Here is a 26,190-nt window from a genome sequence, read left to right as displayed (position 1 = left end):
ATGCACTGCCTATTGAGTATATTCCTACAAAGAGAGGTTTTTCTTTTCAACAAGGCTTAATGAGAACCAAATACTCTACTTACAATTTTAACATCTAATGAGTGGAAGACTTTTCCACAGACTAGTTTCTGACTCAATACATTTCAAGCAACGTTTCTCTTCAGGTGCCAGACCTAGTGAGATATATTCACATTGTGACTCAAGATGTATCACTCTTTCATGTTTCAATACTGGGTGAGTTTGCCCCAGGGGGGCAGAGTTGGAAGGTATTCCTGGAAGTGATAGCAACTAGACATGAAGTAACTTCATGTTACTTCATGTAATTTCACATAAAAATATCACCCTAACTCCAGAATGAATGTACCTCCTAACCTCCAAATATATGGATTATTATAAAGAAGAAATTCAGTCATTCAACACTTAGCGCTCGTTGAGCTCACACACACTATTAGCCAGTGTGGGCAGTACACGGATGTTTAAGACATGGTCTCTGACTTCCAGAAACTCGCCTACCATCTAATGAGAACATACTATTTCAATAAGTGATAAAACCCAAGGAAGGAACTGATCAATGGAATAAGAGGTGTACAGATGTAATTATTTGACAAGTTCATAGAAAAGGGTCATTTCTTTTGGCAGAAAGAATCAGAAGGCTTCAAGGAAGAGGTGGCAATTGAGCTTGGCCTTGAAACTCAAATAGAAATTAAAGGGAAAAACCCAGGTGGAATCAGCTCAGAGCACATTTGGAGAATAGCATGAAGTCCAGTCTGGCTGTGAGTGGGAATAACAGGTGGGAAAATACTTTTAAGTCCAGCTTCCAGGTTACGGGCTACATACTAGCCACATTTTCTTTCAAGAGAGCTTTATTAAAGGAGTACATGAGTGGAAGACATTGCAATCTCCTTTGGATACAGAGAGAGAGAGACAAATGATTTTAACTAGCATGATTGAAGTATGGTCTTACAGGAAACAACAGGGTGGATTCGGTCACCATGTCTATTGTTTTCTTTTTTCCTCTTTACCCAGAATACAGTTTCCACTCTTGGATATCAACCAAATCTTCTTAAGATCTAATACAAAAGTTATGTTCCCCAAAAAGACTTCTTTGATATACCTTACCGCACTTTGCTGGCTCTTATATTTCACATCGTGTCCCACTCTCTCTTCCAATCCTGCTTTCCCACCTCTGTCCTGCCCCACATCTGTTCTCTGCACAGCAGCATGGGATCCTTTTTTCTTCTTCTCCTTTTTACTTTCAGTTTTGAAATAATTATAGATTTACAGGAAGTTGCAGAGACAGTAGAGAGGGGACCTATATACCCTTCACTCGGTCTCCTCTGATGGTAACATCTTACATAACTATAGTGGTGGAATATCAAAATCAGGAAATTGACACAATTGACATTGATAATCTATAGACCTTATTCAGATTTCACGTGTGTGTGTGTGTGTGTGTGTGTGTGTGTGTGTGTGTGTGTGAGAGAGAGAGATCCTCTAAAGCCTAAAAGATCATGTAACTTTGGCCAAAATCCTCCAAAGTCTTCCTGTCTCACTCAGAGTAGAAGCCAAAGGTTTAGGTTGACAAGGTCCTAAGTCATCTTCCCCACTCCCCCACCCCCCTTTTGAGTCCACTGCTCCCACTGCCCCCTCATTAGCTCACGCCAGCCACACTGGCCTCCTTACTGTTCTTGGGATCTTAGCCCAGGAATCGCTCTGCCTGGAGTACTCTTCCCCCAACTCTCCCTGTGCTACTCTTCTCTTTATCTAGGTCTCTTTTCAAATATGAGTTCTTCAGAGAGGCCTTTCCTGATCTCCTTATAGCATCCTCCTTCATTTTCTATCTCCTTATTTGCTTTTATTTTTCTTCAGAGCATGTATCACTAGGTGATGGAGTCTGTATTCATTTGTTTATTTATTGAATTTCTCCCCTCACTAAAATGAAACTCCACAAAATTAGAGTCTTGCTTTGTTTATTGTCATACCCCAGGTACCTAGAATAGTGTCTGGCATAAAGAAGACACACACGAAATTATTTGTTGAATGAGTGAATATTCAATTTATACTGTGTCATATGGAGCTTCTTATGTATCATTTTGTAATTGTTTTTAAACTTGTGACATTCTGTATGCTCTATCCCCTTACCATAGGTTCTAGGTAAATTCACAGTAACTGTTATAATCTCAGGAACCAGATTTTCTGCTTCAACTTGACAAAAACCTGGTCAAAATCTTCTATTAATGTTTAACAAAAGTTTCACTGAATCTTTTTTCCTCTTTCCCTCTTCCCCTTGTTTCTCCCCATTTTTCCTGGGTCACACTATAAAACGTCACAGGGTGTAGATAATGGGAAATAGAGTATGTTACGGGATTTTTGCATTTGCACAAAGAGGAAGGTTAAGGCTTCTATAGGTATGTCCAGTGGTGGAGCTTGTGTCACAGCCATGGCCTAGTTGCAGGAGAGGCTTGGAAAGTATTTAGTACTTTCCCTTCTATAGTGAGATGACGGTACTGCCTCAGAAGGTGGGAGATTCCCAAACTTTGGGAGGGTGCAGATGTCACTAAGGCTGTCAATGGTCCACCGTAACTGGGTAGTTAAATGGTGAGGACCTCTAGCCAGTACTTCATGTACCATAGTTAGCATCTGGCTAAGATCCTTGATGGAAAAAGGAGAATAGTAGACATCTGACCTCTCTGAGCTATTGAGGTTGCAGCAATCCCACTCACAGTGGAGACGAGCTAAGTAACTTCAGAAGCACGGGAAAGCATCCACGGCAGCCTGGACCCAGGTAAGCAGCTGGGTTGGGGGCTTTGTTGCTGGACTGCAGAGGGCTAAGTAGCTGTGGTCACAATGGGGTCCCCAGTTCTTATGGCTCCCTCAGATTAGCCCAGACTCAGAGTAGCCATCCTCTAGGCTGACTGATAACCAGCCAAGTCGTTTCAGCATCGCTGGGTATTTCCCATCCACTGAAAGCATATTCGTATGGGCCATTCCCACCAACACTTACTAATCAGATCAAAGGCGGGAAGATTTGACCTATAGCTGATTAGATTCAACCCTCATTTTAATTTCTGGAAAAGTTGGCAAGAGACCATTAGTGTTAAATAAATGAATAAACTTGCCCTACAGGGTAAGTTGTTGCCTTGCTTTGCTACGTAGTGAGATAATGGCCAGACCTACATGACAAGGGAACTCTAACCCACAATCCTTACAGCAACCAATCGAGGAAGCTGAAACCCAACCTCTTTAGCAATCGGCCTAAAGCATTAGGACTAAGTCAACTGCCACCTTCCCAACTTTTCCCCACTTCCAGATCAGGGTCAACCAGCCAAATATCCTACCTGAACCAATCGAACAGGCTGCTCTGCTCCTCAGTAGCCTGCCTCTAGCTTCTCTTGCCAACAACCTACTTTCGGAACACACCTGAACCCTTCCTTTTTTTTTTTTTTTCACTCCAACGCTTCCCCATTCCCTGGCCTGACTTTGAGTCTCTGCCAAACACAAATGATGGTATGGCAGAATCTCTTACTATAGCAAGCTCTGAATAAATAGTCTGTTTGTTCCCATTTAGATGATCTTCATTTGTTTCCACATTCGGTAAATACTAAATTAATTGCCTCTTGCAGTTGCTAGGTATAGTATTACACACTAGTGGCCTAACATAATGATCTAGTCTCAATGATATTTGCCAAGTGCCTACATCTCTTCTACCAAAACCCAGACACACGGGCGGGACAGGTGCGGGGGGAGTGGGGAGAATTTGACCAACCTGGGAATCAAGCTTACTGCTTAAATCTGAGACAGGGCCACAGAAATAAAAAGCCTTTTTAGAACGTAAGGAATGTTCTTCCTTAGCAGGGATTATTAATTTGATCCTTATAAGTAGCCCTTCTGTATGCCTATTTACATGTCATTCCCTGTTCACGTGGATAAGAAGAACTACTAACAAACCTTGTATCATAGACAGCTGCGCTTTTCAAGTTGTTTTGACCATTAGTCATAGCAAGAGATATATTTTACATTATTGCTCAGTATGTTACTGAAAAAAAAGTGTCATAAAACAGTACTTAATCCTCCCATGTGCAATGTTGTGTGATATTTTTCTATATTACACTGTGTATTTAATCACATTAAATATAAATAAATTATACTTTCTTACATATAAAATTATTTATTAAAGATATACTCAACTGCAGTCTGGAGGCTTTCTGAAGGTGCTTCGGGGTGCTCAGTCAGCATACAGGTAAGTGTGTTCTTGAACATTCTTTGCATTATCAGGTGGGAAACTCATTTAAAGAACTCTGGTGCAGTAGTTCTCAAACTTCAGTTGCAGGAGTATCACCTGGAATATCACTCAGATTGTAAAAACGCAGGTTGTTGGGCCTCAGCCCCAGAGTTTCTGTTTCAGGCAGAACAGGGCAGCCTGAAAATCTGCATTTCGCCCAAGTTCCCAGGGGATCCTGATGCTGCTGCTCTGGGAGCCACACTGCTCTCGTGAATCATTTTTGTAAATCAGGTTACCCTTTTGTGCAAGGAATACCCACTTCCTAACTTAACTGCGTATCATCCAATGAGTGAACCAAAGCAAAGTATATTGTGCAGGTTGGATGTGCATGAATGTAATTTGTGCCTGAGCAGGTCAGAGTCAGGAACGAAGGGAGACAGTCTGCCGGCCGATTCCTTCCAGCCATTCTGGTGCTCCTTGCAGAGTGAACTACTCCTATGTTTACTTGAGACCCTGTGCCAACAGCTGTCCTGGGCCTTAGATTACAGTCAGTCTGAGTATTTTGTATGAAAACATTTCCCTTCAGAAAGCTGTAAAAGGATGCTAAGATCATTTTTTCTGTGCTTTAAAACCATTTAGTTCCTGATGGGTGAGGATCAGGTGCCCTTCCAGAAACAGGAAGGTGACAAAAGCAGGCAACTGCTGTAGACTTTAGAGCTCCTAATCCACAGGTCTTTGAAAGCAGTATCTTCCAAACCTCCTCTAGGAAGAGCAGAACACTTGGGTGCTGGTTAAACTTAAAGCGCCCAGTCCCTTGGTGATTCTGACGCAGTGAGATGAAGATGGGGCCTGGTTGTTGCATTTCTAGCAATTACCCCAGGTGAGCCTTAATTAAAATCAAAGAAGTATGAGAACTCTGTTTTAAATGATCTCTGAATCCAATGAAGATCCCAGGATTATATTAACTGAAACAAGAAGGTATTCACAATAGTTCAGTGGTCCTCAAACTTCGCTGCATGTAGGAATCCCCTGAAAAACTTAAAAAATGTCCACAGCCTACGCCACTCTCTATACCAATTATATCAGAATTTTCCTCCCCACCTCCCCCTGTGATTCCAATTGGCAGCCACATTTCAGAACCAGTACAATCGTTTATATAAATTAAGTCCCTCTTCATCCTGCAACTCCTTTCACGGTCTCTTCTCATTGTAGCTGCTTCCCATCCCCAGGAAAACCTACATCCTGCTTAAGTGTTGGGAACATAAGTGTTGAAACAGGTGAGGTCTCATCAAGTGACCTTGAGGGCTCTTGATCTGCTGAGGCCAGCAGCCTATTCGCTTTCAAAAGCTCTTCGCTAGATAAGGAAATACCCCAAAACTTGGTGGCTGCAGGGAGTCTGCTCAAAGCTATAGAGTAGTGCCTCTCAAACTTTAATGTACAATTAAATCCCCTGGGGATTTTATTAAAATGAAGGTTCTGATTCACTAAGTCTGGGGAGAGTTCTGCCTCCACGTTTCTAACAAGCTCCAAGTGGTATGTATGCTGCTGGACCATGGATGGCACTGTGTGTAGTGAGCTATAGATCTTCCCCCAAATCTTGTGCCGATAAAAGTATATTGCTATGGCAAATACTCTAAATAGGAGGGAATGGGGACTGTGACTCTCATGTAGCAGGATGCTGTAAAGCCTATTAAGCATCGTAAGAGGAGGTATTTGAGGAAACAAAGTTGGGAAGAATTGTAGACCAAACTGATGAGATAGACTTGACATAAACTACAGAATGTGTATAACAATATAGTACTGAAAGATATGGCTAGAGGGTTCGTGGCCAGGAGCAGAGGAGCATAGAAAGTAAGAGCTTGGGCTTGCAAATCAGCTTAAATTCAACACCTGGCTCTACTACTTACTACCTACCATATGTGACCTTAGGCAAATGACTAATTTCATCTGTAAATAGGAATAACTTCCTGTGTGTGTGTTTAGTTAATGAAAGGTGTTCAGCCCAGGACCTAGCAACAGTAGGCCCTCAATAAATGAGGATTAATTATATATACACGTGATTATATACACACACACATATATACTCATTTATGCTATATAAATATAGTCCAAGTATCTAGGGCTTCACCAGGTGTAGATTTATTTATTCATCCAATCTTGATGGCTCACCAGCCCGGCTTGGCAGGCTGCAGGACATCCATCCTTGTGCAGAAGTTGTGCAAGTAACCCGGGAGCTCTCTTGTGTGCCCATTTTGGACTTGCTCATTGCTCTCTGCTATGGCTAATTAGGTTACAGCCCTGCAGGCTCAGGCTACAACAGAACCCAGAGAGGCCACTGCCCAGCCCTCACCACCACTGTTGCTACTGCCTAAATGCTAGCGCCTTTACATCTGCTTGTTGAAATTAATGGCATTGCTCTTGCAAAAAGAATATACAGGAGTATTACTATGTCATTTGTCCGGGATTTGATGATGGCAGTAGAGTGTTCTCTGAAGTTGGGCTGGAGAAAGAGGAAACAGTGGAGAAGTTCACAGAAAGGATTCTGGAGTGCCGCGGGATCACAGAACCTTCAGTTCACACAGACAGGCATTCTCTCCCCAGAGCACACAAATGAAGTGGAATTTCCAGGGTCGACACGTCCCCTCTCCAGGACTGCTCACTACCAGCTCATTGATGCCAAAACCTTATTGCTGATAACAGGACTATTTGCTGAGCACTTTACATACATCAGCTCACTGCATCCTCAAACAGCCCTGGGAAGTAGGTACTAGAACTGCACCCATTTTTCCACATGAGGAAGCTTAGAGAGATGAAGAAATAGGCCCAGGGTCACATAGGCAGTAAGCAGCAGGGGGAGTTTGGGATCCAGGCGGTCTAACTCCAATGCACAGATGTTTCTCTCTGCATCCACTCCTATCCTACCCCCTGCATCAGACTCCTCTTACTTACCAATGTGTTCTCCTGGAAACCTGGCTCCCCCTGGGGCCCTCAGTCAATCAGACATGTCTGTATATCTCTTAACCCCAACTGTGGACAGGGTTCAAGTACTTTGCCGAGAGGCCCCTCAGTTCTGCTGCGTATCAGTGAATACAAGTAGCTCCAGGTGGAGAGGGGGTCACCAGGCTCCCCTCTCCTAGAGTATCTGAGTCTCAGCTCTGGCCCAGCTAAGTCACCCAGTCATGGGATAAAGATGATGATGATGGAGCCAGTTTGTAAAGGGCTTTGAAGATCAGAATAAAGAAACTAGACTTCGGGGCGGCCGGTTAGAGCGCGGTGCTCTTAACAACAAGGTTGCCGATTCAATCCCCACATGGGCCACTGTGAGCTGCTCCACGACTAGATTGAAACAACTACTTGACTTGGAGCTGATGGGTCCTGGGAAAACACATTTAAATAAATAAAAGTTCTTTAAAAGAAAAATAGGCAAATTCTATGACTATATCATTACTATAACGGACAGGGGGTGAGGAGGATAAAAAAAGGCAAATGGGAGAAAAAATTAATTTCAGGTTCATTTGTTCAGGTTGCCAGTGCCTTCAGATATGGGTTCCAACACTAGTGATGGGGACAGCCTCGGTGACAGAGAGCTCTATGTGAATGAATGTAAGAACAGGTGAGCAGCTCTTGAGCTATCATATTAACTGTGGCACATACAGTGTCCTCGCTGCTGTGACCCACCCCTCACCTGCAGGTGTCAGATGAAGGCCTCCTAACTGGCATGAGGCAGGTTTGAATCTTTAGGAAATCCATAGTTCTCCTAGGAACTGCACTCTGTCTTGATTACCAATGATCAGGTCTCATTCTAAGAGGATAAATACCTCTTCCCTGTGTTAGCTAAGAGGAATGTGAATTCCTCCGGATGACTCCTCCCTAATTCCTGGAGAGTGTGTGTGAGGGTGTGTCAGTGTCTGGGAGAGTTAGGGAATGGAGAACAATGGGGAAGGGAAGGAAGGAGTCTGTGGAGAGAGTGGAATTGAAGATACAGAAGAGGGGATAATTGGAACATTTATTAATGAATGCTAACCTGTTTATAACTCTAATAATTAATGTAGTTATAAATATGTTTGGCAAGAAAAATGCTTTGCAGAATTTATCATCCCAAGAGATAAAAGTACAAAACTTTAAAAACATGGATACTAGTTCTGAATATGCCATTAACTAACTTTGTGACTTTGGGCAAGTCACTTTACTTTGCACTTCACAGTTTTGTGTGTTTGTTTTTGTCTACAGAATGATATAATATTACACACCTTCTCTCCTTCACAGGGATGCCACGCAAGTCAAAGGAGATTTCCATTAAAATAGTTATAATTACTTATATTTGCATAACACTATCATCCACAAAGCACTTCTGCATATGTTATTCTATTTGCATGAAAAAGCTTTGAACCGTTATAAAGTGCTATAAAAGTTTGAATACTAGCTCCATCGCTCTCTACAATTTTCTCATCAGGAAAATGGGGATAATAGTAACATCTACCTCATAGGTTATTGAGAGGATTAAACAATATGCACTTATGAAGTTATCAGCTCAGTGCTTGCACAGGAGAAATACTCAACAAAATTCACTTTGTTCAGGTCTCTATGCAAATGTCACCTCCTAAAGGCCTTCCCAGGCCTCTATCTAGAACAGTGCCTCCCTCCCCCATCCCTTTCTTTCCTTGACCTTCTTTATTTTTCTGAGTAACACTTGACATTACCTGATATCATATTGACTTAATGGCTTACTGTTTTCTCTCCGATTAGAATCACTATGAAGACAGATTTTGTCTGTCTTGTTTCTCTGTATCTAGACCATAGTAGGTGCTCAGTAAATATTTGTTAAGTGAATGAAGTTAGCTGTTACAATTGTTATTGTTACCTAAGGGCCGTCCCTCACTTTGCCTGTTCTGATACAGCTCCATGCATAGGCCAACCCTGCTTCCGGAATGTTCTCCCCACAACAGCTTTATTGAGGTGTAATTGCCTCTTCCCTGTGTTAGCTAAGAGGAATGTGAATTCCTCCGGATGACTCCTCCCTAATTCCTGGAGAGTGTGTGTGAGGGTGTGTCAGTGTCTGGGAGAGTTAGGGAATGGAGACCAATGGGGAAGGGAAGGAAGGAGTCTGTGGAGAGAGTGGAATTGAAGATACAGAAGAGGGGATAATTGGAACAATTCAGTGGTTTTAATATATTCACAGAGTTGTGCAACCATCACCACTATCTAATCTCAGAACATTTCATCAGCCCAAAAGAAACTCTCCACCCAGTAGCAATCACTCTTCATTCTCCCCCATCTCCCTTGAGCCTGTGGCAGCCACTAAACTACTTTCTGTCTCTATAAATGGCCTTTGATGGATATTTCATAAACATAGAATCAGGTAACATGTAGTCTTTTGTGACTAGCCTCTTTCAATTCAAGGTCCATCCATGTAGCAGCATGTAGCAGTACTTTATTCTTTTTAATGGCTGAATAATATTCCAGCACATGGACATTCCACATGTTGTTTATCCAATCATCATTTGGCACACGCATGGGCTATTTCTACCATTTGACTATATAATGCTGCTATGAGCACTCATGTACAGGTTTTTGTGTGGATGAATGTTTGGAGTTCTCTCGGGTATGTACCTAGGAGTGGAATTGCTAGGTCATATAGTAACTCTATGTTTAACATTTTGAGGAATTGCAAGACTGTTTTCCAAAGTGGCTGCTCCACTTACAATCCTACCAGAATTGTATGAGGGTCACAATTGCTTCACACCCTCATCCACATTTGTTACTATCTGTCTTTTTTTATTTTAGCCATCCTTGTGGGCATGAAGTGGTATCTAATTGTGGCTTTGATTTGCATGTCCATAAAGACTAATGACCTTGATCATCTAGTCATATGCTTATTGGCCATTTGTATGGCCTCTTTGGAGACATGGCTATGCAAATCCTTTGCCCGGTTTTTTTGTTGTTGTTTGGTTTTGTTTTTTTGTGTGTTTTTTTACAATTGTGTTGTCTTTTTACTGTTGAATTGTAAAAGTTCTTTATTTAACTCTGGTAAAAGTCCCATATTAGATACGTGACTTACAAGTATTTTCTCCTATTCTGTGGGTCGTCTTTTCGCTTTTTTGATGGTGTCCTTTGAAGCACACATGTATATAACTGTGATGAGGAGGTTCAGTTTATTTATTTTGAATTCACTTTTGAAATTTCTTCTTTGGAAGACTAGAGATGATTAATCTCTGTTCCATTGCCCCAAGAGCTGGCAAAGCTTTATTATTCCTGAGCATCAGACTTGTACCACCAGCTCTGGAACTTTCCATCAGCCCCTTTCTCACCTTCCATCCCATAGCACATACTGTTTCCCTACTTGGAATTCCACCTCTGCCTCACCAAGTCTTTATTGCCTTTTAAGACTTAGTGCAGACATTCTTTCCTCCTTCCGTGGGGGTCCCCAGGTCTCCCTCCAGAGATGGAGCCAGGACCTCACAGATGGTATGCAGCTCTGTCTTCCTTTATGGAAGCCATCGAAGGCAGGAATTTTGTATTATTGTCTTTCTTATTGGAGAGTGGAGTATAAACAGATCTGCATTTGAATTTCAGTCCCATGATTAGCTGCATAAACTTGGACAATGTAATGTTTTATTTTTATGAAATGGAAATAATTTCTAAGCATAAGGTCATTGTAAAATTAGAGATACAGTAATAAAGTTAAACTACTTAGCTTGGTGGACTCTCAATAAATCCCTGCTATTTTTAGCATTATGTTTTTTCTTTTAAATGTGGGAGCTAAGAATATCAGCCACACGTTAAGTTCTCAAGAAATGGTAGTTGTTTTAATTTTCTAATTCCAACTCCAAAAATGGATGCTTTGTGGCAAAAAGAACCACGACAGGCCTGTCATATCTCGTGTGTGGGCACCCCAACTACACTCCTTTCAGAGTTTACAAGATGAACTTCCTGAGTCATATCCATCTTTGAGCATCCGATGAGAACAATGAACCATCTCCCCAGAAAAATGCACATTACCCAACCGTTTGTGTGTGACTTGAATGGGATTCCTGAAGCCCATCAGGGGCCCAAGGACTAAACGTTAAGTACTCTTGTTATGATGTCATAGCCAGTGCTGCCCACTTAGTCCTCTTAAAAATGAACAACTCTTACCATACCACCCAACAATCGCACTCCTTTGTATTTACCCAGATAAGTTGAAAACTTATGTTCACGCAAAACCCACCAACGAATGTTTATAGCAGTTTTATTCATAATTGTCAAAACTCGGAAGCAACCAAGAGGTCGTTTAGTAGGTGAATGGACAAACTGTGCTACATCCAGACAATGGAATATTATTCAGTGCTAAAAAGAAATGAACTATCAAGCAATAAAAAGACACAGAGGAAACGCAGATGCACATTACTGAGTGAAAGAAGTCAATCTGGAAAGGCTGTATTATTCCAATTATACGACATTCTGGAAAAGGCAAAACTATGGAGACAGTAGAAAGGTCGGTGGTTGCCTGGGTTTAGTGAGGGATGAACAGATGGAGCACAGAGAATTTTTAGGGCAGTGAAACTATTCTGTATGATATCGTAATGGAGGATACACGTCATTATACATTTGTGAAAATGGGTAGACCAAATGCGTAGACCGTACAACACCAAGAGTGACTCCTAATGTACCCTATAGACTTTGGATGATTAAGATGTGTCCACGTAGGTTCAGCAATTGAAACAAATGTACCACTTTGGTACCAAATGTTGATAGTGAGGTAGGCTATGTATGTGTGGGCCAGGGGTATATGGGAAGTCTCTGTATTCGCCACTCAACTTTGCTGTGAGCCTAAAATTGTTCTAAAAATTAAAGTCCATTTTTTTAAATTAAAACTTACTGGGGTGACAATGGTTACCAAAACTACATAGGTTTCAAGTGTACAATTCTATAATGCATCATCTATAGACTGCATTATGTGATGAGCAACTGGCCCGGCATATTAACGCCAAGTAGTTGTGCAACCATCTTCCCAGGAAACAACTACATATCGTTGTTTCTGAGAGGCAGAGTCTCTGGAACTTTGGCATGACTCTCTGATATCATCATGGACATTAAAATGTCGTTGTCTCTAGGGTTGCAAGAACTACTTAAATCAAGCAATACTCAAGTTGTTGCAATCTTCCTGGGAATTTTTGTCTAGTGTGGAGAACCACCAGCAGATGGCAATCAAAGAACGCAAAACCTGAGTTTATCCTATTCAAAAAGATTTTGATAAATATATTTAAGAATGATAAGATGATAAGTTTAAGGAAAGCAGATGACTGCATTCTACCTCTTGAATGTTTTTCACGGAGCCACATTTCTTATGCTCCAAACAAACAAGTCTTCTTCCACCAGGAGCTGAAATAAATAACCTCAAAAACGGTACCAGACAAATTCTTAGATTCTTTAGTTAATCAAATGAGAACTTTGGTTACTCTATGTGAAAATGAATTAGAAGAGTTTGCTGTTTTTATTTAGGCACTGTATTTCCCTTAGGTGTTCTGCTTACATTGTAAATGTTCTTTGGTATGTAAAAATTAACATTTATGTAAATGGTTTTCCAATGATAGAAACATACAGCTATAGTAGAATAGGGCTGCAAAATTAGCAGAGGGAAGGAATTTGCTTAAAACAATCCAGTGTGTGTGCCTGGAGGTGAGGGTGACGGGGGTCGGGAGGGGTTTCTCACCAAACATAAGATGTTACAACTGGTTTTACAAAAATAAGGATTTTTTCTTTCCTCCTTTTTGCTCTTTGCTTCTGGAGTTGTACTAGTGAGTAGATTCTCAGTTAAATCACACATTCTCAATAATGTGACTATTAAGGGTGAAAGATTTTGTCCTTATTGGTAAATTCTGGTATTGATGCTTCCACTTGCTAAAATCACGATGAGTCCCCAGAGAGTTGCAGTGTGGTAGAGACTGCAGAATATAAATATTGCTACTTTGTTAAGTTGAGACAAAGAAATTTCAGTTTCTAGTTTACAGTTCAGGCATATTTGATGGCCTAACAAAACCCCTTTATACATGGCTGGTGGATCGTTGTAGAAAATGATTAACCTATTTTGTTTATTAACAATATCTTTATGGGGGGAAAAACCTCATAAAGCACTTAAAGAAAAAAAAAACAGAAAAAAACACAACATTGGACCTGGAGAGCTTGGGGAATACTCAGTGTTTGAGAGAAGCTAGGAACAGTAAAGAATATATTTTTTGGACTCCTACTATTAGGCAAAATGATCTCAAGACAGATAAATTATTCAGCCCCATATTTATCGATGAGGGAAGTAAGGGTCAGAGGGCTTCATAATTTGCCAAGGTTACACAGCTAGTAAGTAGCTGAGCTGGGATTTGAACCCAGGCCTATTTGGGCAAAGGTACGCACTACACTGGCACTGTGGATCTTATTCTAACAGGTGATGTTAAACATTTGAAACTCCTAGCTAATTCAGAAATGTAGCCAAATCACCCGAGGAAGTCGTGCCCCTAGAGATTCTAATTCAGAAGATTGGGGGTGAGGCCCCGGAATCTGAATTGTAACAAGCTCCCCAAGTGGTTCTGCTACCAGTCATCTACTGACCTCAAACACCTGGAGAAAACACAGGACCAACCCAATGGACCTTAACCTTCCATGAGCAAAGAACCCTTTGAGAACTTGCTGAAAGCTCTGGACCTTTTTTTCCCCCCAGAATAAAACACATATTACACCCAAATTTTGCTTACAACATTAGGGGTTCACGGACACTCTGAAGCCATGGACACCTGGCCTCATGCGTGTCCCCATTAAAAGTGGCCTAATAAGAAGCCCCTTCGGTCTCTCCACCGAGAGATGTCACTCTTCAGCTGCAAACAGCCTCCAAAAGACTCCAGTGTTTTCTTTTTTCCTTTCTCCTCAACTACAAAGGGAAGAGTTTCCCAGGAAAATGAGTTTAGTGTTTGGAAAGGAGCCTTCCCTTGTACACGGAGCAGACTCTGGCACAGCGCTTCAAAGAATTAAGCTGAAACAGAGTAATAGTGTTACCTACAATCATGATGAGAGTCCATCAGGAAACCAACAGTAAGGACCACAAATAAATATGGCACGACCAGAGGGAAGGGCCATGACCTTTATTTCCCCAAAAGCCCTTTCTCTAACTTGTTTTCAGTCCCTAGGTTTGCTCTTAGGCCTCCACTTTAAAGCCAACCTTTGCATTGTTAAATAACTCAAGACTCACACAGCACATCATTTGAAACACGTGCATAAATAATATTGACACACAGTCCTTAACATGTATCTTGAATAGGTTCTGGATTCTGTCAAACAGGAAAGGCATAAGGAGAACATGTAGTTTTCTCTGTAGGTCCCGTGTCTGGATAAACCTATGGGGAGAATTGAGGAGTGTCTGAATGTAAATGCCATATGTTCATGTATTTTTTCTGGAGAGAGAGTCCATGGCTTTTGTCAAACTCTTAAAATGACTAAACCTTCAAAAGTAATCACGTATAGGACATAGGACGTGTCTTGTCTCACAAGGTCTACACGGGCAAATAGGTGAGCAGAGCCATGTGGGCAGGCGTGGTGGGCACCTTCCTCAGATACAAAGTGGCCGGCAACACTGTTGTGTTGTGTGTGTGTTGTGTGGACACAACATTGTCAGAGTGAGATTTAGATGTGGCTCCATTGGTCCAGGAACACGTCTTCCCTGGTGTGAGAACAGAGCTGTTTTCTGGGTCAGGAAGGCCATGAGCAGGGCCATAGCAGATTATACACATGTCTCCGACTCCTCATGTACTTGTCAGGGAGGAATAATCATTCCTAATTCATCAGGGGTGGGGAGGCAGAGAGTAACTAGCATCTGTAAAGCTCCCAGCAGTGTCTGGCACAGACTGGCACTCAGACGTGTTTGTTCTTGTCCTTTCTTGACCCCCACGCTAAGATCCCCCCGTGATGGGGCTGCTGAGTACCAACTATCTCCTGCTCAGCCAGACCTGCACCTGTCAGGCTGACTGGGGTCTGGTCTGGGAAACCTGAAGGAAAACAGGTTTTCTTTAGGAATTCTCACTTTCCAGTCTCCCCTCCATCACTGTTGCATAGATAAACAAGGACCTCAAGACCAGAATATGCCCGAGAATCACAGGAAGTCACAAGGGACAAAAAGATACCATCCCTGTCCTTGGAGTTGCTGGACCCTAAAAGGGCGGGCATTACCAAAAATAAGCGAGCAGGAGCCACAGGGCATGGGCCGCTCACAACACACATATAAGCACAGATCTTCTACACACCCGAGAACAGGTTATGACAGAAAGGACAAAGCCACATGCAGTTGATTTAGGAAACAGTCATGAAGGAAATGATTATTGAGCAATGTTTCTAAAGTGGGGGAAGGGATATGATTTGGGAGAAAGAAACAAGAAAGTTAAGAAAGGAGACAGTGCCATAGGGGCCGGCTGGAGACGGAGTTGGATAGGGAGCAGATCGGCAGGGCAGCAGGGGAAGCCATGCTGGCGGGCCTGTGAAAAGATGACAGCATTAGGTGTGGGGGAAGGGAGGCAGCTAATTGGTAGAGACCCTTGAAACCCATGATTAGCAGTTTTAATTTAATTCAAGAGGCAATTGGAGCTATCATAGGCATCTAAGACGGGGAGTGATCTGATCAAAATGATGCTTGAGGACAATGGTTCTTGCTGCTGTGAGCAGGGTGGATTAGATGAAGGAGCCCCTCGGGCAGGGAGGCTGATCTGAGGCGACTTCGGGGTCCAGGGTTATAGGGCACGGCTTAGAGCAGGGCTCTGGGGATGGAATGGAAGGAGCAGACTGGAATATACTATGGAGGATAAACTTTCATTCATGCTTTTTAGAACTAGACATAGGGGTAGGTGCTGGGATACATGGGGAACAGACACAGAAGTTGGGATGGGGAGAGACAATTAAGCAATTACAATACGGTGAGATAAGTGCTGTGACCACTGAGTCAGAGACACACGAGAGTGAAAGCAAGAGCAGCGCATAGCTGTGGCTTAGAGGGGGACGAAGTTGTCAGGAAAGCCTTCCCTGAGGAAGTGGTGTGTAAGCTGGGAACTTAATGAAGAATCAGAAATAAACTGAGTGAAAAAATTCATTGGGCGATATGTCCCAGGCAGGAAGCCCCAACATGAAAGGGCAGGATTGGTTCCATGAGGGGGAAAAGGAAAAGTGGTTTCCAGAGGGGTCCAAGGAAACAAGCAGAGTGGGACCAGACCGAGAAGGGTCTGCAATATGGACGGTGAACTTTATCCCAAGGGCAGTGAAAGGCCAGAAGAGAGGCCTGGTTTGTTTTCTCATCTCAGAAAAGTCTCTCTGGCTATGTCATGAGAGAAAAGGATGGGTGTGCTGGCTGTCAGGATGGGAGATGGGGGAGAGAGAATTGGGAAGTAAAGATGGAGACATGTAGATACTTAGGATGTAGAATTGCTGGGATGAGAAAAGACCTGGAGGAAGAGAGTATCAGCAGGATGTTATTAGCCCAGAGAGGGGAGAGATATTCTTTAAAGTCACACAGCCAGCGCATGGAAGCATCAATCCCAGAATCCAGTTCTCTGGTTCTTTTTAAAATAAAAATCTTTCATATCTCTTTTCATCATGCTCATGTTTTCCTTTATATCCTCTAACATATTATTTATAATAGATATTTTAAGTTCTTTGTCTGCTAATTCCATTACTTCTGTCATTTCGGGAACTGCCTCTATTGGTTGGTTTTTCTCCTGAGTATGGTTCATATTTTCCTGCTTCTTTGTTTGCTTGGTAATTTTTATTAGATGCCAGACATTGTGAATTTTACATTGTTGGACACTGGATTTTGTTGTATTCTCAAAGAGTTTTGGACTTTGTTCAGACATGCAGCTAAGTTATTTCAGTTTGATCCTTTAAATGCTTTATTTTAAACCTTTTCACGGCAGAACTAAAGGAGCCTTTCGGGGCTTCTACTTTAAGCCATGATGGAGTAACAGGGACGGGATTTACCCTCCCACCTGAAACAACAATGAACCAGATTAAATGTGTGAAACAGGGCAGTGGTCCCTGAGAGACAGGAAGCAAGTGAGGTGAGTTTTATGACTGCCCCAGCTTTCTGCTTTGAGAGGTTTCCAGGCCACAGCAAAGCAAAATGGAACCCAGGTGGATCCTGTTAGACTCTCTGAATGGAGGAGATGGAGCTGAGATTCTGGGGGGTCCAAGGCAGTTAAAGTTCATAGGACAGAGTGCCAGAGAATAAAGGGCTACACAGGGAGAGCACCCCAGAGATTTACAGGAAAATCACCTTCAAATATTCAATAGAGTATTTATCAGTACAAGCATGTAAAAAACAAAATGACCCAAGGTTGGAGAAAGATCTACATGCATCAGAGCGAGTAATACCTGGCACTTGTGGAGGTCTAAGAATAGTGTGTCCCCACCAGCCTGACTAGAAAACCTCATAATTCATGGAGCATTTGTTAGAGTCCTCAGAACGGTCTTGCGTCAATAATGGGGAATGATTATTAGCCCTAGACTAAACACTGCTCTAGTTCACTCTAAAATATCTTAAACACAACACCCAAAAGGATCAAGTGATTTCCAAGTAACTTAACTGTTGCTTTCAGGGCAATGTTGAAGAATATTTATGAAAATTCAAAAATATCCATTACCCAACAAGGAAAAATTTATAATGTCTGCCATCAAATCAAAGATTACCAGGTATACAAAGAAACAAGAAAATGTGCCCTATTAGGAGTGTGTGTGTGTGTGAGTGTGTGTGTGTGTGTGTGTGTGTGTGCGTGTGTGTAAAAGCAGACCTCATAGAGGATGAACTCTTGAAGGAGGAACAGGAATTCACCTGGTAGACAAATGACCACACTTTTGCAGCCCAGTTGGAGGGATTTGAACATGTGAGTGTGGACCACGGAGGCGCGGGGTGTGACTGGAGCTACAGAATATGGAAAGGGAGAGGCTGGTGACAACACTGGAAGGTGGGCCAAGCAGAGTCCTAGGAGAAGCCATTCTTCCAGGTGCTTAAAACAAATAATATTTTTAAGTTCGTAGTCACCTTTGATTTTTCTCTCTCTCCCCCTTCCTCTCCCCCTCCCGACCTCCCTGTCTCCCTGCCAGCCCCTCTTCCTTGTATCCATTCCAATAGCATGTCCTCATGTTGGCTCCACTCTAAAAAAATATGGCATCCCGACACTTCTCACCATGTGCACAATCCAACTGGAACCAGGCGACTGTCATCTCTCTGTTAGATTGTTGCACTAGCCTCTGAACAGGTCTCCCTGCCTTGGTCCTTACCCAGCGTTCCTCAGCATTCTACTCAACACAGTAGCCAGAGTGATCTTTTCAAAACTGAAGGTAGATCGAAACTCGCCTCTGATGAAAATTTCTTAACACCCCATCTCACTCAGAGTAAAATCCAAAGTCCTTATAATGCCCACAAAGTCCGACACAATCTCCCCTCCCCTTCACCTCCTACCTCTCACCGTGCTCGGTTCCAGCCCCACCGCCATGCTCCTTCCCACCATAGGACCTTCCTGACACTGTTGTTCCTCTGCTGGTGAGCTCTTCCTCCAGGTTTTCATTCGGGTCACTCCCTCACGTCCCCCAGTCCTTACTCAGAGTCACCTTGTCACCTTTGCGTAGAAGTTTTTCCGGACCAACCCAGGAGAGCACTGGTTTCCCTTCCCTCACTCGACATCCTTTTCACTTGTTTTCTTTTTTCCCATAGCACTTCTCATCCTCTGACATACTATATACTTACTTGTTTATGTGTTGTTTGTTTTCCCCACTAGAATATCAGCTCCATAAGTGCAGGATTTTGGAGTGTTTTGTTCGCTGCTGAAGTCCCAGCTTCCAACACAGTGCGTAACACACAGTGTGTGCTCTATAAATAAATATTTGGGGAGTGAATGAATGAAAAACTGTGGAAGGATTTTAAGCAGAGGAGTCTTATGACGATATTCCTGTCTTAGAAAGATCCTTTCCAAGAAGGTTGAGACAAGCAGGAAGGCGTGCAAGAGGTATTAACAGTCCCACCACAAAGACTAGATTCTAGAGGTAGTTATAAAAACAACAGAGATCAAAAGAGTATTTACAGACGAACTAAGATTAGAGGTAGCAATAAAGAGTAATTCAATTTGACCTAGCAAATATTGCGTAAGTATTGCTATAGGCAAGGGATCATGGGAGAGAGAATGAGAGCCTAGATGGGACAGATGGTGCCCTAAGGGGGTTATGACTAGGTGAGCTGAGGGCACAAGAGAAGGTTAGTGCAAGAAATTTTCATCAGAGGCGAGAGAGAGGGAGAGGAAAATATTTGATTTCCATCAGTGAGGGAAATTAGAGGCGATGTCATGGAGGAGGGAGGATTTAAGTTGGGTCTTGGAAAATGAATAGAGTTTCAAAGGCAAAGACTAGAAAATGCAGTGATATGATGGATTTTTAATGTCCCATCTCTTCCATCATGTACACAACTGTTGAAGGCGTTGCTAATGACGTCAGAAACAGTGCTTTCTACATCCCATAAAATGAAACTTTAAAAAAGGGAGAGGAACACAGAAAGGAAGAGTTCAGATAATTCACCATCTAGATAATTTGGTCCAGAACAAGTGAACCATGCCAGTAAGATTTTAAGAAAGCACGGACAAAATGACTTCCTTGTTCAGATGTGTCACAGAGGGAACCACAACAAAAAACTCAACCAAGCAAGTGACTCTGCTGACTCCTGGACCTCAAACTGTGAGAACGATTTTCCATCAGTGTGATATTGTTTTACAGGCACCTTGTCAGGTCCTTGGTAAGCAGGATTCCTGCATAAAGGCTGACAGTCAAGCTGGTTTGCTGAGCTTGCCTACACTTTTAATAAAACTCTCAGATTAAGTAATGCCCTGCTGCCGTGTATTATTAATGCAAATTCTTAACTGTCAATTAGTTAACTGGTCAGTAAAAAGAGCCTGGTTTATAAGATTGTTGCTAATGAATATACTGCTTTGTTCTCCAGCAAAACATCTGCTTTGAATGTGTAATTAGAAGGCCCCATCCCTCTTTTCTTCCCCAGAGAGAGAACCTACGCTGCTGATAAAAAGAGCTGTTTATACCTGTGAGGGGTCAAAGTCTGTGGATCTGTGGTGTATGGTACTATGACAGATTACAAAATCACTCCATTCTGTTAGTCAATCTGTTTCCAAGCACGTAGCAGGGAGCTAGCCAGGTACTGGATGCTCGGAAACAAGATTCCCATCGGTTTTCTTCCTAAGGTCTGATGACAGGTCAGCTGTTGTTGACATCACCCGACAGCTCACATGTCAGAGCCTGTCTGTCTTCTGCCGCTGCTCCTGCCAAGCTCTCCTCTGAGAGGCAGCCTGTGCCTCAGGCCACAACCAGCTCCCAAGAAGAGCTTAAGTTGATTGGAAACCCATCACTTGTGCTAATGAAAAGGAAGAGGGAGCAGAACACTTGAAACACAGGTGTCTTTTGTTTCGGACTCTCTCTCTCTCCTATCTTTCTCCCAATTCCTCTTTTGAATTTCCACTATTTCCCTAATTTCTCATCCCACTCCTTATCCCATGGGCATATGCCTTCGTATAAATCATATTTAGAGAGGAGAGCAGCTAGAGACCTCTCTCTTCCAAAAGCCTTTGTTTTTTTAAAGTCAGTTGTCACACATACCTACAAAACCATTTCAAACTCCAGAGGTTGAAAAGTATTTGCCTGATATTCCAAAGAAGTGATTTTAAAGAAAGTCAATTTTATCCCCTCAGCAGAGTAATGATTATCTTCAAAGTTTCCCTCCCTCATACTTCTACTTTTCCAGCAGTGCCCTGCCATTGGCTAGATGGTATGTGGAGGAAGGGAGGGAGTGATGATTTTCGTTCCTGCCATCTCCAGCCTCCCTGCCTAGTTTCTGCCCGACAGCCTAGAGTTTATGAAGGGGAAGTTCATGGGGGCATGTGACATGTTGAATCATAATATTTACAAGACTTAAGGAGCATGAAGAACACCACAATTTTCCAAGTAGTAATATCTGAAAGAAAAACAATATGAAAACCGTATCTACAGTGGCTGGGAAGAGCGGAACTGCTTCCCCAAGATGGAGGAAGAGTTTGGTTCCAGCGGGAAACCAGTTCTCTTTGCTGCCCATTCATTGGAGAAGTCACACCCCTTGGAAGACAGGGCTGCTTTTCATCAATGAATGCTCTTTAGGTGAACGTTAGGGACTGAAAAATACCTATGTTAAGGCAAGAGATGAGAGGAAGCTGAACAGACCTGGGGGTAAATGGCGTCACCCAGAAGGTCTCCGCAGTTACAAAAGGGGAAGCAGAAGCTAAGCCCATTAGGACCTTGTGTCAATCACATCTGAGTTATTGTTTCCTGCTATTTTTGCCCTGAGTCTTTCAGACGTCCTTAGAGCTCCTACCACCTCATATAATGGTTCTATCAGACCACTGTGCTATTGGGTTGCACCCTTTGTAAGGGAGCCTGCCTGGGTCCACAGGGTTTCTACCTGGTGTGTGTAATACGTTCTCTGACATGAGTACAGAAAGGAAGTTAGAAAAAGATCCATTGAAGGTCAAAAATGGAGAAACTGAGTCCTGGAATATTTGAAACAAGAGTCCTTTGCAAGGAACATGGGCTCTGACGTGAGAAACACTCAGACTTGATTCTTTGCTTTCACTTACTAGTTGTGTGACCTTGATCGAGTTACTGAATTTTCCTGAGTCTCAGTATAATCATATGTAAAAATGAGTATAATGTAATCAGAACTACCTTAGGAGAAAAACAGTGTAAAAACTGCCCAGGACGGGGTCAAGCACATACCATGAACTCAGTAATAGGTAGGTTTTAAAAAACACTATTATTGGTTTTGAAACAGTGGACACTTTAGGGGAAGCTTCAAAAGGTGAAGGATTCAGAAACCATTTCAACATCTTCTATGGTAGAACAACGCTGCTGAGACTGCTTCATGTGCCAGCGAAAATCCTGTGGTCTGGATAATTTATGAAAAATAAATCCTCCTATGTCTTCCCTGCACTAGACTACCAGATCCTTTAGGAAAGGGATAGAGACTTCCTCATTTCTGTGTCCCCAGTACCTACATTAATAGGTATCACAACTCTCAGTACTGCTTGGGCATTCCCTCATTGAGGCATTTAGACTGATGTGTGACGGAAAACATTACAAGGGATGGTCAGAGTGCCGCCCAGATTTAGGACAAGTTCCAATTAGAAGCAATTACCTTGAGCCGATGAGTCTACGTGTCTTACTGCCCAGTGATATTCTTGGAGGCTTCCTTCCTGGCAGGCAATTCCGAATCCAGGTGATGTTGTAATTGCACAGCCCACTGCTACTTGGACAGTAATCCGCAGTCCTCCAGCTTGTTTTGTTTGTTAACTCATATATTAAACACGTATTTATTCAGCACCTACAACATGCCAGGTGCTGTCTGAGATGCTGGGGATATGTTTGGTAAACAAGACAAGCAAACAAATTCTTACAGAGCTTAGCTTCTTGGGGGAGGAGATACGCACAGAAAACAAACAGTAAACAATTAACTCAATAATTTCAGATCACGGTAGGTGCCATGGGGGGATCAAATAGGATGCTGGGTTGGAGGCTGTGTGGATAGAGGTGAGGGCCTTCTTCAGGTAAAGTGCCTCAGAAAGGCTTCCCTTGGAATGAGGAGCCAGTCCTGAGAAGGGAGTGCATCCTAGGTCAAGGGAACAGGTGAGACAGGGTCTTCAAGCAGGGAATAGCAGGTAGAAGTTGAGGAACAGAATGGAAAATAGCTGGGCTGGAGCACAGCAAACGAGTGGCAAGTGGTCAGCGATGAGCCTGGGAGAAGCAGGTGGGGTCAGTTTGTGAGCTCCACGCAGGAGCTAAACAAAGTGAGGGGTTTGGGCTGACCACGTGGTCCTCAGGCGTCTCTCATGGAATGCTTGGCGGATACTTTCCATTTGTGTACACTGGTTTTTCGGCAGGGTACCAAGAGGGCAGTCTGGATGTCTACAAACCCTTTATGCTATGAGCAATTACTCTTCCATTAGTCTTTGTCTACCTCTATGAGCCACGTGTCCTATGTTCTCAAGCTGTATTTGAAGAAAGAATTGGAAGTGCAAGGGCAATCTATTGGATATTTCATTTTTCTTTCAACTTTAATTTTTATGTGCAAGTAAATGAAGAGACACTTGAATGGGTACCTTTCAAACATCTGAGAATACGGAAGAAACGCAAAGAAACAGGGGAAGCACACAAGAGAGTTTTAAGTCTCTTGAATTCGTCCAGGGCTAAGGGCCCCCAATGTGGTATTAAAGACGTTATCAGAGCTTGTGCTTAAGAAATATTGGGCAGTTGACTAATTATCTGGAGAAACAAATCATAAATCTAATAATAAACTTATACTCAAAGTAATTTTAGTTTCTAATTTATTGGGGATTTCTCTTATTACATGGGTTTAGCTCTTTACCTCAGGAAACTAATGTGTTGAAAGCACAAATGCATGTGTAATATTATTACTTTTGCCAAATAAAAGAACAACTTTTTCCTGCAAGCACTGGCATCTTCTTTCTCCTTACTGTTTTCGTAGAGAAGCAAGACAGCATCACAGGGTAAAAAGAATTTGGGGCCATGAGTCAAAGACTTGGTTTCCAATGGCTGTGGACAAATAATTTCAACTCCTGGAACTCAGTTTCCCCTCAGGGGCTATTAATCCAGATGCTGGAGAGTCTCTTGAGTCCTTTCTAGCTCTAAGAGACTGATTTTAGAAAGCGAGGAGATGTTTCTGAGGAAGGATGAAGGAAATATAATGGAAGATGAGGGAAGCAAGAAGAGACAGAATGGAAGAAAAACCAAGTAAGATTTGAAGAACAAGCATCCTGGATATTATACTGTAAAGTCAACCTGTTCCCAGTTAAACTGCAGAAATGCTGAATGAACAGAAGAGAAAAGATAAAAAGCTCCGAAAAGTTAATTCATCAGCTGGGAGAAATGCACCCATACACTACACTGGAGAAAGGCAGGGGGCTGGAGGAACAAGGATGAGGAATGAAAAGATTCAGACACTGCCTAGCTAGCCCCCAAGGCATCCAGATGTGAGGTAGCTTTCCCTCCTCACTGGACTTGACCCTGAAGTCCAAAAAGCTAAAAGGGATTTTCACCGTGTGGGCTGCTCCCAAGAATGTGACTTAATAGTATCCTAGTTGCTTAATTTATCCAGAATTGTCTCTTAAACCCTTTGCAGTGTGCTTCATCAGGGATTTCAACATGATGAAAAAGCTCTGAAGATACTTTGATAAGTGAAGCTTAGAAATGTTTCTTTATTTTAAATCAACTCTTATTTTCACGGTCTAAACTGATTAGGATTCATTTCAGGCCATGTTATCTTTCAAAATATATTGGCGTTTTGGGGTTGTTGTTTTTTAGTATCCAGTGGCCAAACCCAGGGAAAGAATATTCTTGTTGAGCATATTAAATAGAATTCACAACCTCCTGTCTCCAGCACTGGCTTAGAAAATAGTGTCACTCAGATGTAGTCATCTATGCAACACACCAGGCCCTGAGCTCATGAGGGAGGAGGTGGTTGAGTAAACAGCAATTACAGTACCCAGCAATGGGGTGGTACAGCGTGCTGAGGGAGTTCATAGCAGGCTATTGTAAATGAGCTATGAGGGTGGCTTGGACTAGGGTGGTGGCAGTGGAAGGGAAGAGTGGATAGACTCGAATTACATGTTGGAGGAAAAACTGACAAGAAAGGGCGATGGACTGCATAAGGAACATAGGGGAAAGGCTGTGTTTCTAGTTTGAGCAATTGTGTGGGCATTGGTACCCATTTACTGAGAAATCAGGAATTCAGTTTTGGGTATGTTCTCCAATAAGCTATCACTTCTAAATTAAGCTGTAACTCTTTTGAGGGATATGTGCATTTTAAAGAGGAAAGCTCTCAAGAATCAAAAAGGGTGAAGCTAGAGTGGCAGGCAGTTGGGTTGTCATTTTTTGTTGTTTTTTTTAATTGAGATATAATTGACATATAATGTTATATTAGTTTTCAGGTATAAAATATAATGATTCGATAGTTGTATGTATTGTGAAATGATCACCACAATAAGTCTAGTTAAGATCCATCTCCACACATAATTACAAATTTTTTCTTGTGATGAGAACTTTTAAGATCTACTCTCTTAGCAACTTTGAAATAAATTATATAGCATAACTAACTACAGTCATCATGCTGTACATTACGTCCCCAGGACTTACTCATGGGTTGTCACTTTTGACTCAAGGATTACCTACTCTGTCTGTGAATACTTGGGGCATAATGACGACATGTTATGGAGGTGAACACAGGCTCTAAGAGAAGGCCTGTGACACTTCTTTACCTCCTCTAGGCTAGAGAGACACATCTTCCTTTAAAAAAAAAATGTCCTCTGGTGCTAGGAACCTGAGGTTTGGTGGAGAATTTTCCGAGTGGCTCCTGACTACATCTTGACTCAAAAGGCTGGGTAAAATCCGTCTCACCCACAATGGCTTGTGATGAAGTAACCACCATTCTTCTCCCAAAGCAGTGCCTCCCAGCTCCGTTCTCCATCCTTCCCAGCCCTGCTCTGTGACCAAGGACACTGACCCCTTCTGGTGAGAGGGCGGGAGGAGACAGGGGTCAGGCTTTCTTCTCCTCCCTCCCTGCTCAGTTAGCTGTGATGTGCCACATACATGTAGGACCCCCCTCAGGTGGCCCCTCTTTCACACTGCAGCTCTCACCAGGTTCCAATACCACTCTTTTCTCCCCTTTCCCCTCCAGCCCGAGCGGGAAATAACGGCTTCCTGCTCGTGCCACACCCTGCGTGCCTCGTTCGTTTCCTTCAGCCTGTCATACCTCTGGAGGTAATCTATTTATTAAAGTCTCCTCCTTGAACGATCTGTGGTGAGTTTTGTTTCCCGTGGGGAACCTGACTGATACCCCACTGACACTCATTTTCAAAATGAATCTATTA

At 42.6% G+C, this 26,190-nt stretch overlaps 1 long non-coding RNA gene across 1 annotated transcript; it reads left to right on the top strand.

Moving 5' to 3' along the window:
• The first annotated feature begins 101 nt into the window (after window positions 1-101).
• LOC141571693 (uncharacterized) lies at window positions 102-26,190 on the top strand. The gene is made up of 3 exons (XR_012496709.2): window positions 102-2,785; window positions 4,178-4,240; window positions 25,998-26,190. It is a non-coding gene; the product is annotated as an uncharacterized LOC141571693 (long non-coding RNA).

The sequence above is a fragment of the Rhinolophus sinicus genome, chromosome 2, assembly GCF_057876585.1.
Source record: "Rhinolophus sinicus isolate RSI-liver-muscle chromosome 2, RSI-T2T, whole genome shotgun sequence".
In the NCBI taxonomy this organism is placed as follows: Eukaryota; Metazoa; Chordata; class Mammalia; order Chiroptera; family Rhinolophidae; genus Rhinolophus; species Rhinolophus sinicus.
The sequence above is the reverse complement of the archived record's forward strand: the minus strand, read 5'-3'. Positions and strand labels throughout refer to the sequence as shown.